Genomic DNA, 14,401 nt, shown 5'->3' with positions numbered 1-14,401 from the left:
AAATCAACAAATATATTGCCTTGAATTCTACTTTTGGGATTTAATACGGGAGGAAGGGGATAACGTCACTTGAAAATCTTTTTGATTTGAACAATAGGGACTCGGAGATTTCATGATATGAACTGCCGCACAAACACAGTTACGCCCGGTCTCTCTTACACAATATTCACATCCACAGAGTCACAGGCCAGAAAATTCACCAAATGTGAACATGGATGAATAGAGTTTCTCCTTCTTTCAGCTTTTGCTCTGGTTTCCAGGGAGATGTACTTTTTTTCTACTCAGTAACTGTTAAACACCGAGACCTGGACGCCGGAAATTAGCTATTCTCTGGATTCAGCTGCAAGAACCAATCAGAAAGTCGTACAGCACAGAAACAGACTCAGAGATAGTTGGAACTGCCGATGCTGGAGATTCTGTGATAACAAGGTGTAGAGCTGGAAGAAGGGTCCAGACCCGATATGTCAGCTTTCCTGCTCCTCTGATGCTACTTGGCCTGCTGTGTTCATCCAGCTCTACACCTTGTTATCACAGAAACAGAATCTTGGGTCCAACCTGTCCATGCTGAAAATAATCCCAAACTAAACTAATGTCGCCTGCCTTCTCCTGGCGCCTATCCCGCCAAACATGTCTGTTCTCCTACCTATCCAAATGTCTTTTAAAATTTTCTAGTTGTACCCTCACCCACCACTTCCTCAGGCAGTTTATTCCACACGGGAACCATCCTCTGTGCGAAAAAATTGCCCTTCATGTCTGTTTTAAATCTCTCTTCTGTCACCTTAAAATGTGCCCCCTACTCTTGAAATCTCCTATCCTTGGGAAAAGGCAATTATCATTAACTCTATGTGTACCTCATTATATTATAAACTTCAATCAGGTCGCCTCTCACCTCATACAGTGCAAAAAGTCCCAATGTGCAGCCTTTCTTTAAAATTCAAATCTTCCATACCCAGCAACATCTGAACCCTCTCTAGCTTAATATCCATCCTACAACTGGGCAACTAGAACTGGACACAGTATTCCAACAGAGGCCTCAACAATGCCCTGTACAACCTCAACATGACATCCCAACTCCTGTACTCAGAGGACTGAGCAATAAAGGCAAGGGCACCAAATACCTTTTTAATGACCCTGTCTATATGTTACGCAAACTTCAACGAATTTTGTACTTGCACCCTGTGGTCCATCTGTTCTACAATACTACCCAAGGCCCTACCATTAATTGTATAAGCCCTACCCTTTTTTGTTGTACCAAAATGCAATACCGTCACTTATCCAGATTGAACTCCATCTGCCATTTTTCAGCCTATTGACACATTTGATCGAGATCCCTTTGTAATCACAGAAAATCTTCTTCACTGCCTACTATGCCACCAATTCTGGTGTCATCTGCAAACTTACTAACCATGCCTTCTACATTCTTAGCTAAATCATTTCTATAAATGACAAACAAAAAAGGACCCAGAACCAGTCCCTGTGGTACACTGCTGGTCACAGGCCTCCAGACCAATAAGCAACCCTGCATCACCTCTCTCTGTCTCCTGTCTTTAAGCCAATTATGGATCCAATTTGAAAGCTCACCCTGAATCCCATCTGACCTTACTTTACCAATAGGTCTACCTGCAGGACCTTGTTGAAGGCTTTACTAAAATCCAAATAAACAATGGCTACTGCTCTGCCACTATCAATCTTTTTGGTAACTTCCTCAAAAAACTCAATCCAGTTTGTGATTCACGGTTTTCCTCACACAAAACCATGCTTACTATCTGTAATCAATTTTTGCCTCTCTAAATGAACATAAATCCTATTCTGTATAATCACCTCCAACAAGCTACCCATTACCTAAGTTGGACACACTGGTCTATAGTTGCCCGGTTTCTCCTTGCAACTTTTCTTTAACCAAGGTACAGCATTAGCCAGCCTCCAATCATCTGGAAACTTACCTGTAGTTATAGATGATGCAAATATTTCTGCAAATGGTCTTGTTATTTTCTCCTCTACTTCCCACAATGCTCTGAATTATATTAGATCAGGCCTCAGAGATTAACCACCTCTGTATTCTCCAAGATCTCCCTAACATCCTCTTCTGAAATGTGAACTGTTTCACAAATATCAAAATTTAGTTTTCTGTATTTTCTAGACTCCATTTCTTTCTCCACAGTAAAACCTGACATGAAATATTCATTTAGTATCTCTCCCATCTCCTGATGTTCAACACAAAGATGACCTTCTTTATCTTTCACAGGCCCTACCCTCTCTCTCGTTATCCTCTCACTCTTAATGTATTTGTGCAAACTCTTCAAAATATCTTTAACCTTATCTGCCAATGCTATGTCGTATCCTCTCTTTGCCTTCCTGATGTCTTTCTTAAGAATCCCCCTAAACTCTTTACGTTGATTAACAGATTCAATTGAACCAAGTTGTCTATATCTAAAATAAGATTCTCTTTTATTCTTGACTAGAATGTCAGTATCTTTATTCATCATTGTTCCTTAATCTTGCCAGCATTACCCCTCTTTGGTTTGAAGTTAGATTGATTACCCATAGCTGCATTTTCTCATTCCAGTGCAAATACTAAATATCGATTTGCAGAAACAGCAGTCATAGAATGAGTGAAAGTAGGAGTTAGAGTGGGCCATTTGCCAATTCAGCCTTCTCCTGCAATCCATTACCATCCTGGTTGATCATCCATCTCAGTGGTAGGAGTCTCACTAGTTAGGGGCACAGACAACATTTCTGTGGGCGCGCTTATGACTCCAGGATGGTGTGTTGTCTTGCTGGTGCCAGGGCCAAGGATGTCTCTGAGGGGTTGCACGAAATTCTTAACGGTGAGGGTGAGCAGCCAGAGGACATTGTGCACATTGGTACCGCCAAGATAGGTAGAAAGAGGGATAAGGTCCTGTGAAGTGAGAACAGGGAGTTCAGAAAGAGGCTGAAAAGCAGGACCTCAAGGGTAGTAATCACTTGGTTACTACCAGTACCACGTGTTAGTGAGGCAAGGATCAAAAAGAAAGGACAGATGAACGGCTAAGGAGCTGGTGCAGGGGGCAAGGTTTCAGGTCCTTGGATCATGGCAACCTCTTTTGGGGCAAGGATGACCTGTAGAAGAGGGATAGGTTGTATCTAAATTGAAGGCAAACCAATAATCTCATAGGGAGGTTAGCTAGTGCTACTTGGCTGTGTTTAAACTTGAGTGGCAGGGGGTTGGGAAACAGACCAGCTGGTCAGCAAGTGCAGGGTTTGATGAGAAGGTAGACATTAGGACCAGTAATCAGAAGGAAAGGACAGGCAGAAACGGGTAAATGGACACGATGGTACTAATGGGCTGACGTGTGTTTATTTCAATGCAAGGGCTTAGAGCCTGGATCAATACATTTGTCTATGATGTTCTGGCCACTAGTTGAGAGAGGGACAGGGCTGGCTGCTCAATGTTCTAGGGTTCTGTTGTTTTAGTTGAAATGCAGAGGAAGTTAAGTGAGGTGCACTATTTGCATTACTAATCATAGAGAATGCTACATCTGCACTCAGACAGGGCATTCCGGAGGGCTCATCCACTGAGGCATTATGGGTGTCAGAGAATTTCTTCTTCCACTACATGAATAACTGAACTGCAGCTGGCAGACTTTGAGGTAAAGAGAACTTTTTATTCATGATATCAAGGAGAGTCAACGCTTACAAAGGTTAGATACTAAAGACTCTGCAGCAATGCAGAATTACAACATATTTATAGAGAGAGACAAACAAGTCAATGCAACAGGTAACAGTGATTTCATAGTCCAAAGCTTAACGTTCTCGAGGAATTTCATCATCTTCCTGAGCTGCAGGTTTTATTCTTCTGTTATTCTTCTGTTCACTTATTTTATTGACTAGGGTAAAAATGTGATTAGGTTTTACTAAGATAGCAGTTACAAAGAACTAGGGGAGTTTGAACGCTTTGAGTTGACACTTTCTTTTAATGTTCTGACTGTCACCTAGTCTTTTTGCCTTTTTGACACTGACTTTTCTCGAACGTCCTACAACATGCTAATTTCTGCAACAATGGGTAGAAATCAAAAATAAGATGGGTGCAATCACTGTGATAGGATTATACTATAGCTCCCCACAACCACCACCACCAAAAGCCACCGAGACTTTGAGGAAATATGTGGAAAGATGATGGAAAGATGCAATCAAAACAGAGTTGTCATACTGGGTGATTTCAACATCCCCAATATCAACTGGAACTCCCTGACAGTAAGAGGCTTAGGCAGCAGAACTTGTTATGTGCATCCAAGAAGGTTTCTGGAAACAGCATGTGGATAGTCCGACTAGAGAGGGGACCATGCTGGACCTTGTATTGGCTAATGAGCTTGGCCAGGTGACTGACATTTCAGTGGGAGAGCATTTTGGAAACAGTGATCACAACTCCTTACGTTTTAAGAAAGCTATGAATAAGGATAAGTCAGGACCTTGTTGCAAGATACTAAATTGGGGGAATGGCATTTTACTTCAGTATTAGGCAGGAGCTAGCGAGTGTTAATTGATACAAGCTTTTATCAGGCAAGTCCACATTTGACATGTGGAAATTGTTTAAAGACCTGCTGATGAGAGTTCAGGACCAGCATGTTCCAGTAAAGAGGAAGGACAAGGATGACAGAGTAAGGGACCCTTAGATAACAAGGGAAGTTATGAATTTAATTAAAAGGGAAAAAGAAGCATATATAATATTTATGAAACTAAAATTGGACAGGGCCCATGACAAAAATAAAGAAAGCAGGAAAGAAATCAAGCAGGGAATGATGTGAGCAAGAAGGGGCCATGAAATGACCTTGGCAAGTTGGGTTAATGAGAATCCCAAGGCAATCTAAATGTACTTTAAAAACAAGAGAGTACCTAGAATGAAGGTAGATAACTCAGGATAAAGGAGAACACTTTTGTTTGGAGGCAGAGAATGTAGGTGGGATGCTAAGCGAGTACTTTGCATGTGTGTTCAGCTAGGAGATGGACATGGAGGGCAGTGAGATTTGTATGGAGCATGCTAATTATATTATGGTGTTTTGAGATCGTGAAAGAAGTGGTATTGGGTCTCTTGAAGAGCATTAAGGTGAATAAGTCCCCAGGGCCTGATGGTACCCACCCCAGTTAATTGAGCGAGGCAAGCGAGGAAACTACTTGGGCTTTGATGAAGATCTTTGTATCTTCATTAGCCACTGGAGATTTGTGGAGGACTGGCAAGTAGCTCATGTTGTTCCTCTGTTCAAGAAAGGAAGTAGGGGTAATCTAGGAAACTGGCCCACATCAGTGGTTGGTAAGCTACTGGAGAGCATTCTTAGGATAGGATTTATGCACATTTGGAGAAGCATTGCCTAATTAGGGACAGTCAGCATAGTTTTATTCAGGGCAGTTCATGCCTTAATATATTGACTGAATTTTTTGAGGAGGTGATGAAAGTGATCAAGGAGAATAGGGCATGTTGTCTACATGGATTTAGTAAAGCTTTCAACAATGGTTGCCTCATCCAGAAGATTGAGAAGCATAATGAGTTGGCGGTATGGATTCAGAAATAGCTTGCTTATCGAAGGCAGAGGGTAGTGGTGGAAGGTTGTTTTCTTGGCTAGAGGTCTACAAGGATTCATACTGGGAGTGCTGCTGTGTGTAATATATACAAATGGCTTGCATGAAAACGTAGGTGGGTGGGTTAGTAAGTTTGCAGGAAGGATGTGGAAGGTTTGGAAAGGGTACAGAAGAGTTTTACCAGGATGCTGCCTGGGTTAGAGGGTATGAGCTTTCGTGAGAGGCTAGATAAACTCAGGTTATTTTCTCTGGAGTGGCGGATGCTGAACGGAGACTTGATGGAAATGTATAAAGTTATGAGATGCATAAACAGAGTTGACGGTCATTATCTCTTTCGCAGAGTTGAAATGTCCAAAGCTAGGTGGCATGCATTTAACGTGGGAGGGGCGGAGGGAAGTTCAAAGGAAACGTGAGGGACTAGTTGCCATTTTTCATCACCCTTTATTGCTCTCCTTGGCTGATTTATATGCTGCATCCACTCAGCTCTGTTGTGTTTTTTTTCTGCTTAATATATATGGATTTTCCATGGATCTAATATTATCGCCATTTGGTTTGGCCACATTGCATATTATACTTTGATGCCAAATAAGATTGATTAATTGTTGCAGATTGCCCATGCACTCTTTGAATGTTCAACATTGACATTCCTGCATCAAAGGTTTTAGTAACATCGCCCACTCCATTTTATCCTACACATGCCTTATACCATCGTAGCTTCCTCTGTGTCAATTCAGATCCCTAGCCTCAGAATAAAGTACCTCACTCTGTATCTTGATGAACATTTCTCTCATATGATGATTACTCATTCCCAAGGGACCTCACACAATTAACAATGATTTCTTTTGCATCACACTATTCCCCATTTGAGGGTGGCCATTGATTTCTGTTTGATTTATTCCTCCTGTCCTGAACAATCACTGTGAATTCCAAAGAGAGACCACCTGTTCAACTGTAAACACAGACACAGAGATTGTGGAGTTTCTTACAATGACGAATGGTAGCTGACTGCCCTTCAAGTTGAGTCGGTGCCTGGTCAGACTTTCTGAGAACAGAACGGGCAGGAATGACCTCAGCTGTAACACAGGAGGATTGTTTACATGGTCTGTGCTACGTGTCCAATTCTGTTAACCATATCACTCACAATAAAAAACACAATATCAGAGAGATTTGGGGTAGGGGGCTGCAGTGATGGCGGTTGCTTTTATGGCAGGATGGGACTGTACATCAGCATGATGGTGTAACACTGGGTCACAGTGTTGCTGAGTAATGCATCATTTGAAAGACTGGTGTTGTATCAGTATTAGAAAGAAATACACAGAAAATACACAAACAACACATGGCAGCATCCCTGTGAATACACAGCAGAATTATTGTGTTGTGAACCACAGACTTTAACTATGTTTTTAGCTGGGTTAGACTGAGTGTGGGTCTCAGATATTGGATGATATGGACAACAGTAGTTCAATCAGAGTGATGGATGATTGAATGTGATCATGGATGATCAGCAAGTTCATCGTCTCTTATCCATATTATCCCATAACGTTAAAGACTGAGCTTCTACAACATCTGGAATACATATTTTGAAGTGTTCACCATTTCCTGTGTAAAGAAAACTGCCCCGTTTCACCCCTAAAGGGAATCTTCTTTCTTTTTCAATCAGTGCGTCCAGGTTCTTGAGACCACTGGAAGGGCATTCCTCTTGCCTGGAGTTATGCTGTGTATGTCTTTTGACATTTTCTAGGTTCCAATATGATAATTTCTGATTCATCAAAACAAGAAAATATAGGTCCCATTCCCCAATCTCTTTTCACAGCACTCTTCTGTCATCTCTGCAACAAGTTGGGTGAAATGGCATTGCGCGCTTGATGTAGCAATTTTATCTTTTTTTTGTGAATAAGGAAACCAAATGCACCACTATTCCAGGTGCAGTCTAACCAGTTTCTTACATGTTTGAGCAAGACTTCTCTACTCCTGAAATCAAATAGTCTTCTAATAATGGCTTACATTCCACAATCCTTTGAAATAGCTTGTGTACCTGCATGTTAGTCTTCATTGACTTATTGACAAGGACATCCAACACCACTTGTTAATCTACACTTTGCAACCTCTCATCTTTTTGAAATTAGTCTGCACACCTCGCTACCAAACAAAAGTGCATAACCTCACCTCTTCAACAGTATACTGCACTTGCCACATTCTTCCCCAATAACTATGCCTCTCCATATCCTCTTGAAAATGCTTACAGTTTCCCCACATCACGCATTCATGCTGACTTTTGCACCTTCTAAAATATGGTATTTTTACATTTGTTCTCAACCCACAGACATGTATCAAAATCAAGCAGCATCTAGTGACCAATTACTTGCTCACTGATGCTTAGTTTGGGTTCCACTGAGGCCACCCAGATCCTGACTTCATTATAGTTTTGATTCAATGATAGAGAGAAAATAGCTGAATTCCAGAGTTGAGGTGAGAATAACAATGCTTGACATCAATGCTGCACCTGACCGAGTATGGCAACAAGCAGCCCTAGCTAAGCTGGAGCCAATTGGAATCAAGAGAGATCTTGTTGCTGGTTAGAGTCATAGCAGGCACATAGGACGATGGTTGTTGTGGTTGGAGGTCAGTCATCTCCACTCCAGGACTCCTCTGCAGGAGTTTGTCAGGATAATGTCGTAGGCCCACCATCTGCAGTTGCTTCATCAGTGACCTTCCCACCATCAGAAGGTCAGAAGTGGGATGTTCACTTATAATTGCACAATGTTCAGCTCCATTCGTGATTCCGCAGACACTGAAGCAGAACATCTCCAAATCCAAGATGTGGACAATATCCTGGCTTGGGCTGAAAAACAACAATTACATTCACACCACAGATACAACTGGCAATGCCCATTTCCAATAAATGACAATCTGACAATCACCTCTCACCTCAGCAGCATTGAATCCTCCAGTATCAACATTCTGGGAATTATCATGAACCAGAAACTGAACTGGACTTGCCATATAGATACAATGGTTATAAAATGGTTATAAAAACAGGTCAAATGCTATGAATACTGCAGGGAGTTATTGACATCCTGACTTCTGGAAACCTCTCCACCAGCTTCAACATTCCTGTCCAGAGTGTGACACTTGAGAAACAAGATACAGATACTGGTCAAGCAAGGCACCATCCTAGAAAAATCATCCCCCATTTGACTGGCACCACATTAACGAACATCCATTCTCTCAACCATCGATGCTCAAAGCACCAGCATGTAGCATCTGCAAGATGCACAGCAGAAATTCACCAAGACTGCTTAGACTGCACCTTCCAAACTATCGACCACTTCCATCTCAATGAACAAGACTGGTGTGTACATGAGAATAACATTTCCTGCACGTTCCTGCCCAAGCCACCCGCTGGCCTAACTGGGAAATTTATTAGCCATTTCTTCAGTGTCACTGGTTGAATATCTTGGAATTACATCACTAACAGCATTGTGTGTCTATCTACAGTACACAGACTGTAGCAGTTCAAGAAGGCAGCTCACCGCCACATTCTCAAAGGCAACTCGGGAGGTGCAATCAATGCTGAGCCCAGCCAATGATGTCCATATTCCTTAAGAGATTTTTTTCCATTTAAAATGTCTGCTTTGTTCGTGCCTAGTAACTAAGCTATCCAAATCCTCCAGAAAAATAAAGTTTTGTATCTTCCCCAAAGGATGCACTTACATTCATGGCCATATCATCTCTTAATTTTTTTTTACATTTGTTTTCAATGTCTAAATCACTGGTCTTTATGGTGAACAACTAGGGCCTATCCTTGTGTACCCCAACATGTCTGCAGCATGTCTCACACAAAAATCAGTTAACCACTTTAAACGGGCATTTGTATGGAGTCAAAAAGAGGTTATCACACAGGTGGAGCTGAACCGGATCTCCTGGACCAGAGGTGCGGAGAGTACCATTGTGCCACCAAGTTCATCGTAACAATCACATTGTCTTTGCGAGACTGATACATTGATCCCTCTCTCTGCATGAGCAATGCCCAAACTTGAAACGTTTTCTGCCATTTCGTCACAACCCGAATTCCATTGCTGAAACTGGCAGAAAATGGAATTAGGGAAATGACCAACCGATGTTTGTTTCCGGAAATGGTGAGCGAAAGAGGCGCATGCGCGATGCTGCTCCAGCCTCAAAGTTGATTGTTCCTAACGAGAGGAGCGCATGCGTGAAATGGAATTGCTCCTGGAACTTGGAGTGAGCGGTCTGGGGGAAGATAGAGGCCTTTCTCGGGCCGTGTGTGAGCCTGCTGAGGGAGACAGAGTGTGGAAAATCTTCTCTGCGTTAATCTTATGGTTATCAACCCCATAAACACGGTTGAAAATTAATTGTTTGGCGTTTGTTCACATTGTCCAGTGAATCTTAGAAACGTGACAATCCTATAAAGGACCTGCATTGGAATCACTGGATTAAAAGTTTCGAGTGAAACATTTGAAATAGCGTCCGTTGATCTGCTGTTGAACAGTTGGTGGATTGGGAGCTGGATATTGAACTATGTAAGCATTCGGGTTCCTTCGAGTAGCCGCAGTCGTAGAGCTGTACAGTTGTTTCTCCGTTTCCCGATTTCACTCACTTGGTATAGAATTACGTGGAAAAAAAAGTGAACAGACAAGGAGTAGCTCAAAGTAAGAATGGAATCGGACCAGCGGCTCTGTTTGAATTGCTGAATTTGATGGAAAAAACGTCCTAATGTTTAGAACAGAATGTTACATTGATCAGTTCGATACTGTCAAAATCGCCTAATGTTGATTTAGAAGAGATACCTCTGTCTTCCTCCAGGAAAATGCTTGACCGACCAAGGCAACGTAACAGTTCCTTGGCACAAAGCCGAGTGTTACCAGCTCCTTTGAACAAACAGCAGGTATGCTATCGCTGAGAAAGCGGAGGATATCCTTTCCACAGGGTCAGAAATCACACGACACCAGGTTATAGTCCAACAGGTTTATTTGTAAACACAAGCTTTCAGAACCTCAGTGAGAGAGGTAGCATCAGACACAGAATTTACCAGTAAAAGATCAAAGGTTGACGCCATTGATGAGGATGTATTGAACAAATCCAAGGTGCTGTCAAATCTTTAATCAGTTAGAAATTTTCAATTGACTAATATGTATATGTAAACCCTTGAATTCCTTTCAACTCAAGTTTAGAGCGAACGAAAAATTTTATCAGTGTTAAAAAGGTGACATTACAGTTCAGACAATGCATGTTAACATGTGAGGCCTTGTTTCGAATCTATGATTTACAGATTTAACAGCATCTTAGGTTTGTTTAATACATCCTCATCAGTGGTGTGAACGTTTGATGTATTAGTTATAAATTCTGTGTCTGATACTACCTCTCTCACTAACACCTGCTGAAGGACTGAGGCTCCGAAAGCTTGTGTTTTCAAATCAACCTGTTGGAAAATATCCTGGTGTTGTGATTTCTGACTTGTCCACCCGAGTCCAACACAGGCACCTCCACTTCATCCTTTGCACAGTCACAGAGCCGACTGAGGTCAGAGCTCAATTTCCAGAGTGGTATGCTTAAACCAAGGAAACACCACCAAATTACAAGTGTTTTTTTCTTGCTATTCACAAGGCACACCACCTGAGTACCAATAAATTTCATCATCGATAGACCATTGACATTCACATAATTTTTAAGCGATAGAGATTGAATCATCGACCAAAATAAACACTAGGGAACAGTATTATAAATGACCTTTATGTAGATTTGAGGTTACGCATCGATCATGATGTTACATAGTTTCAACAACCTTGCATGAGGTACATGGTATAAACACTGCATACTGCTTTCACAGACAGGAAATTAGTGACCAAAGCAGGGGACGAAATTTAGTTACATTGAATTTTTCAGTAACGGAGGACAGGAGTAATCTTTTGATGAATAGTGTCACATACTGAGAAACAACAATTAAAAAATGTGAATTCAACACAAATTCTGTGGCAAAGCCTGATAAAGTGAGACAGAACACACACACACTCACTCACATTCTGATTGATTTAAAATAAGATCCAGACGCACGATATTGTGAGATGGATGTTCTGACATCAAACAGCCACATAGCATTAACTGACGGGTATAGTTTGATAACTGCACTCCCATATTCACAGAGCAGAATCTGACAGGTACATATTGAAAACTACACTAGCACATTCACTAAACTGATAGCTAAAGATTAATAACAAACTTCAAATGTCCAGATATCCAGCCATCAGGTAGTCCCATTCATGGGAATATACTGGTGTTGGTTCATTTCAGGATCTCTCTCAGTTGGTGTAGAATTTATAAACAAAATCTCTAGATGAGAAGGAACTCACAACAAGAATGGATTCAGACTAGTAGTTCTAATTGAATTGCTTTTTGAAAGAAAATCCAAATTACTATTGACTGACAGTTAAATTGATCAGTTCGATGTTGTCAAACTCAACAGATATCTCTCCTGTCTTTCTCCAGGTAAATTCATGAAAGACCAAGACAATGTAATATTTGCTCGGTGCAAAGCCAAATGTGACCAGCTTCTTCTGACAAACAACAGGTATGCAACGACTGTCCGAGCAGTGAACTTCATTTCCACAGTCAGAGTGGACTCTGACAGACTCACATTGAGCTCAATTTCCAGGGAGATATAAGCAAACCAAGAGTCAGACACCACCAAGGAAGTAGAAGTTTATTATTTCTCTTCCTCCATTCACAAAGTAAACCACTCCTTTTCCAATAAATTTCATCAGTCATTGTCATTGACGTTCACACCATTTTTGAAGAGGAATAGACTGAATCCTCATGTAAAATATACACACAGAAACTAACTCAAATCTACATTTATTGAGGGCATCTTTAAAGTTCCAACCAAAGTTTTAAAAAGAAATCATGCTGTTGTACGTAATTTCAACAATCTTACTTGAGGTAGATGTTAATTAGAAATATAGAAGGATATGTAAAGTAAAGCAAGAGTCACAACTGCATTTAGTTTACCAATCACTGAACAGGACAGAGTTACTCCATTGGTAAATCTTTATCCCATGCTTAGACACAACAAAGAAATAATGTGAATTACAAACACATTCTGTGCCAAAGTCTGACAAATAGACCAAAAGAACTGCAGATGTTGGAAAACAGAAACAAAAACAGAAATTGCTGGAAAAACTCTGTGAGTCTGGCAGTATATCACATACAGTGTGATAGAGTTCAACAGCACAGAAAATGGTCCTTTAACCCATCAAATCTGCAGAAGTCAGGTACAACCAGAGAAATATTCTGCCCCCATTTAGATAGCATTTCATTTCCATAAATGTATCATGCTGGCAGAGGAGCTGCCATGCTTAACTTTATCACAGCATAATTCTCCATTTTCCCCCTTGTTGGAGGAATAGAATTTCTTTCTATTTTCTCTGCAGCAGAAAGACTTGTTTTTATACTTGTATGCTCTTGTTTTCAAATTTGCTTAAGCATTCTGCAATGAGCCCTGTATACCTACTTCTTAACCCTGTTTATGAAGTATTAAATTAAACTGGACCCTGTCTGTTGAAAGTCTATCACATATGAGAGAGTTTGGAAAGACTATATACAGAAACCGGCAGCTCCATTGAATATTACATACTGACAAGTAGAGAATTAATTCCCATGTGCAGAAACAGTTGAAGTAAATGGAAGAAACAAAATCAGTTCTGCGTTCACACAAAAATCAAACAATTGCTTACTACACCAGTTACTCTCCATATTCATAGAGATAAAAACTTGAAAGAAACTGATGAATCCTTGCCACAATAAAGAGTGGAATGATGTGGTGCCAATACGTAGCGGGTACAGATAACTTGCAAATTACAGAAATACTGCCAGTTTAATAGGTCCCCAGGCAAAAACAAAAGATCACACGATTGGGAGAGCTAGACTTTCATTACAAGAACATAGAACACAGAACAGTGCAGCACAGTTCGGCCCACAATATTGTGCCGAACTATTACCCTAAACCTAAGGTCAATCGAACCTCCACCCCTACCTTATACTATCATCCATGTGCCTATCTAATAGCCACTTAAATGCCCCTAATGAGGCTGACTCCACTACCCTCTCCAGCAATGCATTTCACACCCCTACCACTCTCTGAGTGAAGAACCTACCTCTGACGTCTCCCCTATATCTACCTCCACTCACTTTAAAACTATGCCCCCTCATAATAGCTACCTCCACCCTAGGAAAAAGTCACTGGCTGTCCACTCTGTCTATACCTCTGATCATTTTGAACACCTCTCTCAAGTCACCTCTCATCCTTTGTCATTCTAAAGAGAAAAGCCCTAGCTCTCTCAACCTTTCCTTGTAAGACCTTCCCTCCATTCCAGTCAACATCCTGGTAGATCTCCTCTGCACCTTTGCCAGCGCTTCCACGTCTTTCCTGTAATGAGGCGATCAGAACTGGACACAATACTCCAGATGTGACCGAACCAAGGTTTTATATAGCTGGAGCATAACTTCACGGCTCTTGAACTCAATCTCTCCATTAATGAAAGCTCATGAAAGAATTGAAGAGGACAAGTTGAGAGCAAAATACGTCAATCCTAGTGTGTCGGTACACTCCCTACAGGATGTAAATGCATGGGATCACGTTGGTCACGAAGTAAATTTCATTTGTTCACAACATGAGAAAACACGAAGCACAATGAAGTAGTCCAAGAAGTAAATTGAACAAAAGAACAAAGAAAATTACAGCAGAGAAACAGGCCCTTTGGCCCTCCAAGCCTGCACCAACATGCTGCATGGTACAACTAAAACCACCTACCCTTCCAGTGATGGTATCCCTTTA

The 14,401-nt window shown here is 41.2% G+C and overlaps 1 long non-coding RNA gene across 1 annotated transcript; it reads left to right on the top strand.

The window, feature by feature from the left end:
- Positions 1-9,747: 9,747 nt before the first annotated feature.
- LOC125485334 lies at positions 9,748-13,196 on the top strand. The gene is made up of 2 exons (XR_007264088.1): positions 9,748-10,459; positions 12,058-13,196. It is a non-coding gene; the product is annotated as an uncharacterized LOC125485334 (long non-coding RNA).
- The last annotated feature ends 1,205 nt before the right edge of the window (positions 13,197-14,401 follow it).

The sequence above is a fragment of the Rhincodon typus genome, chromosome 18, assembly GCF_021869965.1.
Source record: "Rhincodon typus isolate 14 chromosome 18, sRhiTyp1.1, whole genome shotgun sequence".
NCBI lineage: Eukaryota > Metazoa > Chordata > Chondrichthyes > Orectolobiformes > Rhincodontidae > Rhincodon > Rhincodon typus.
The sequence above is the reverse complement of the archived record's forward strand: the minus strand, read 5'-3'. Positions and strand labels throughout refer to the sequence as shown.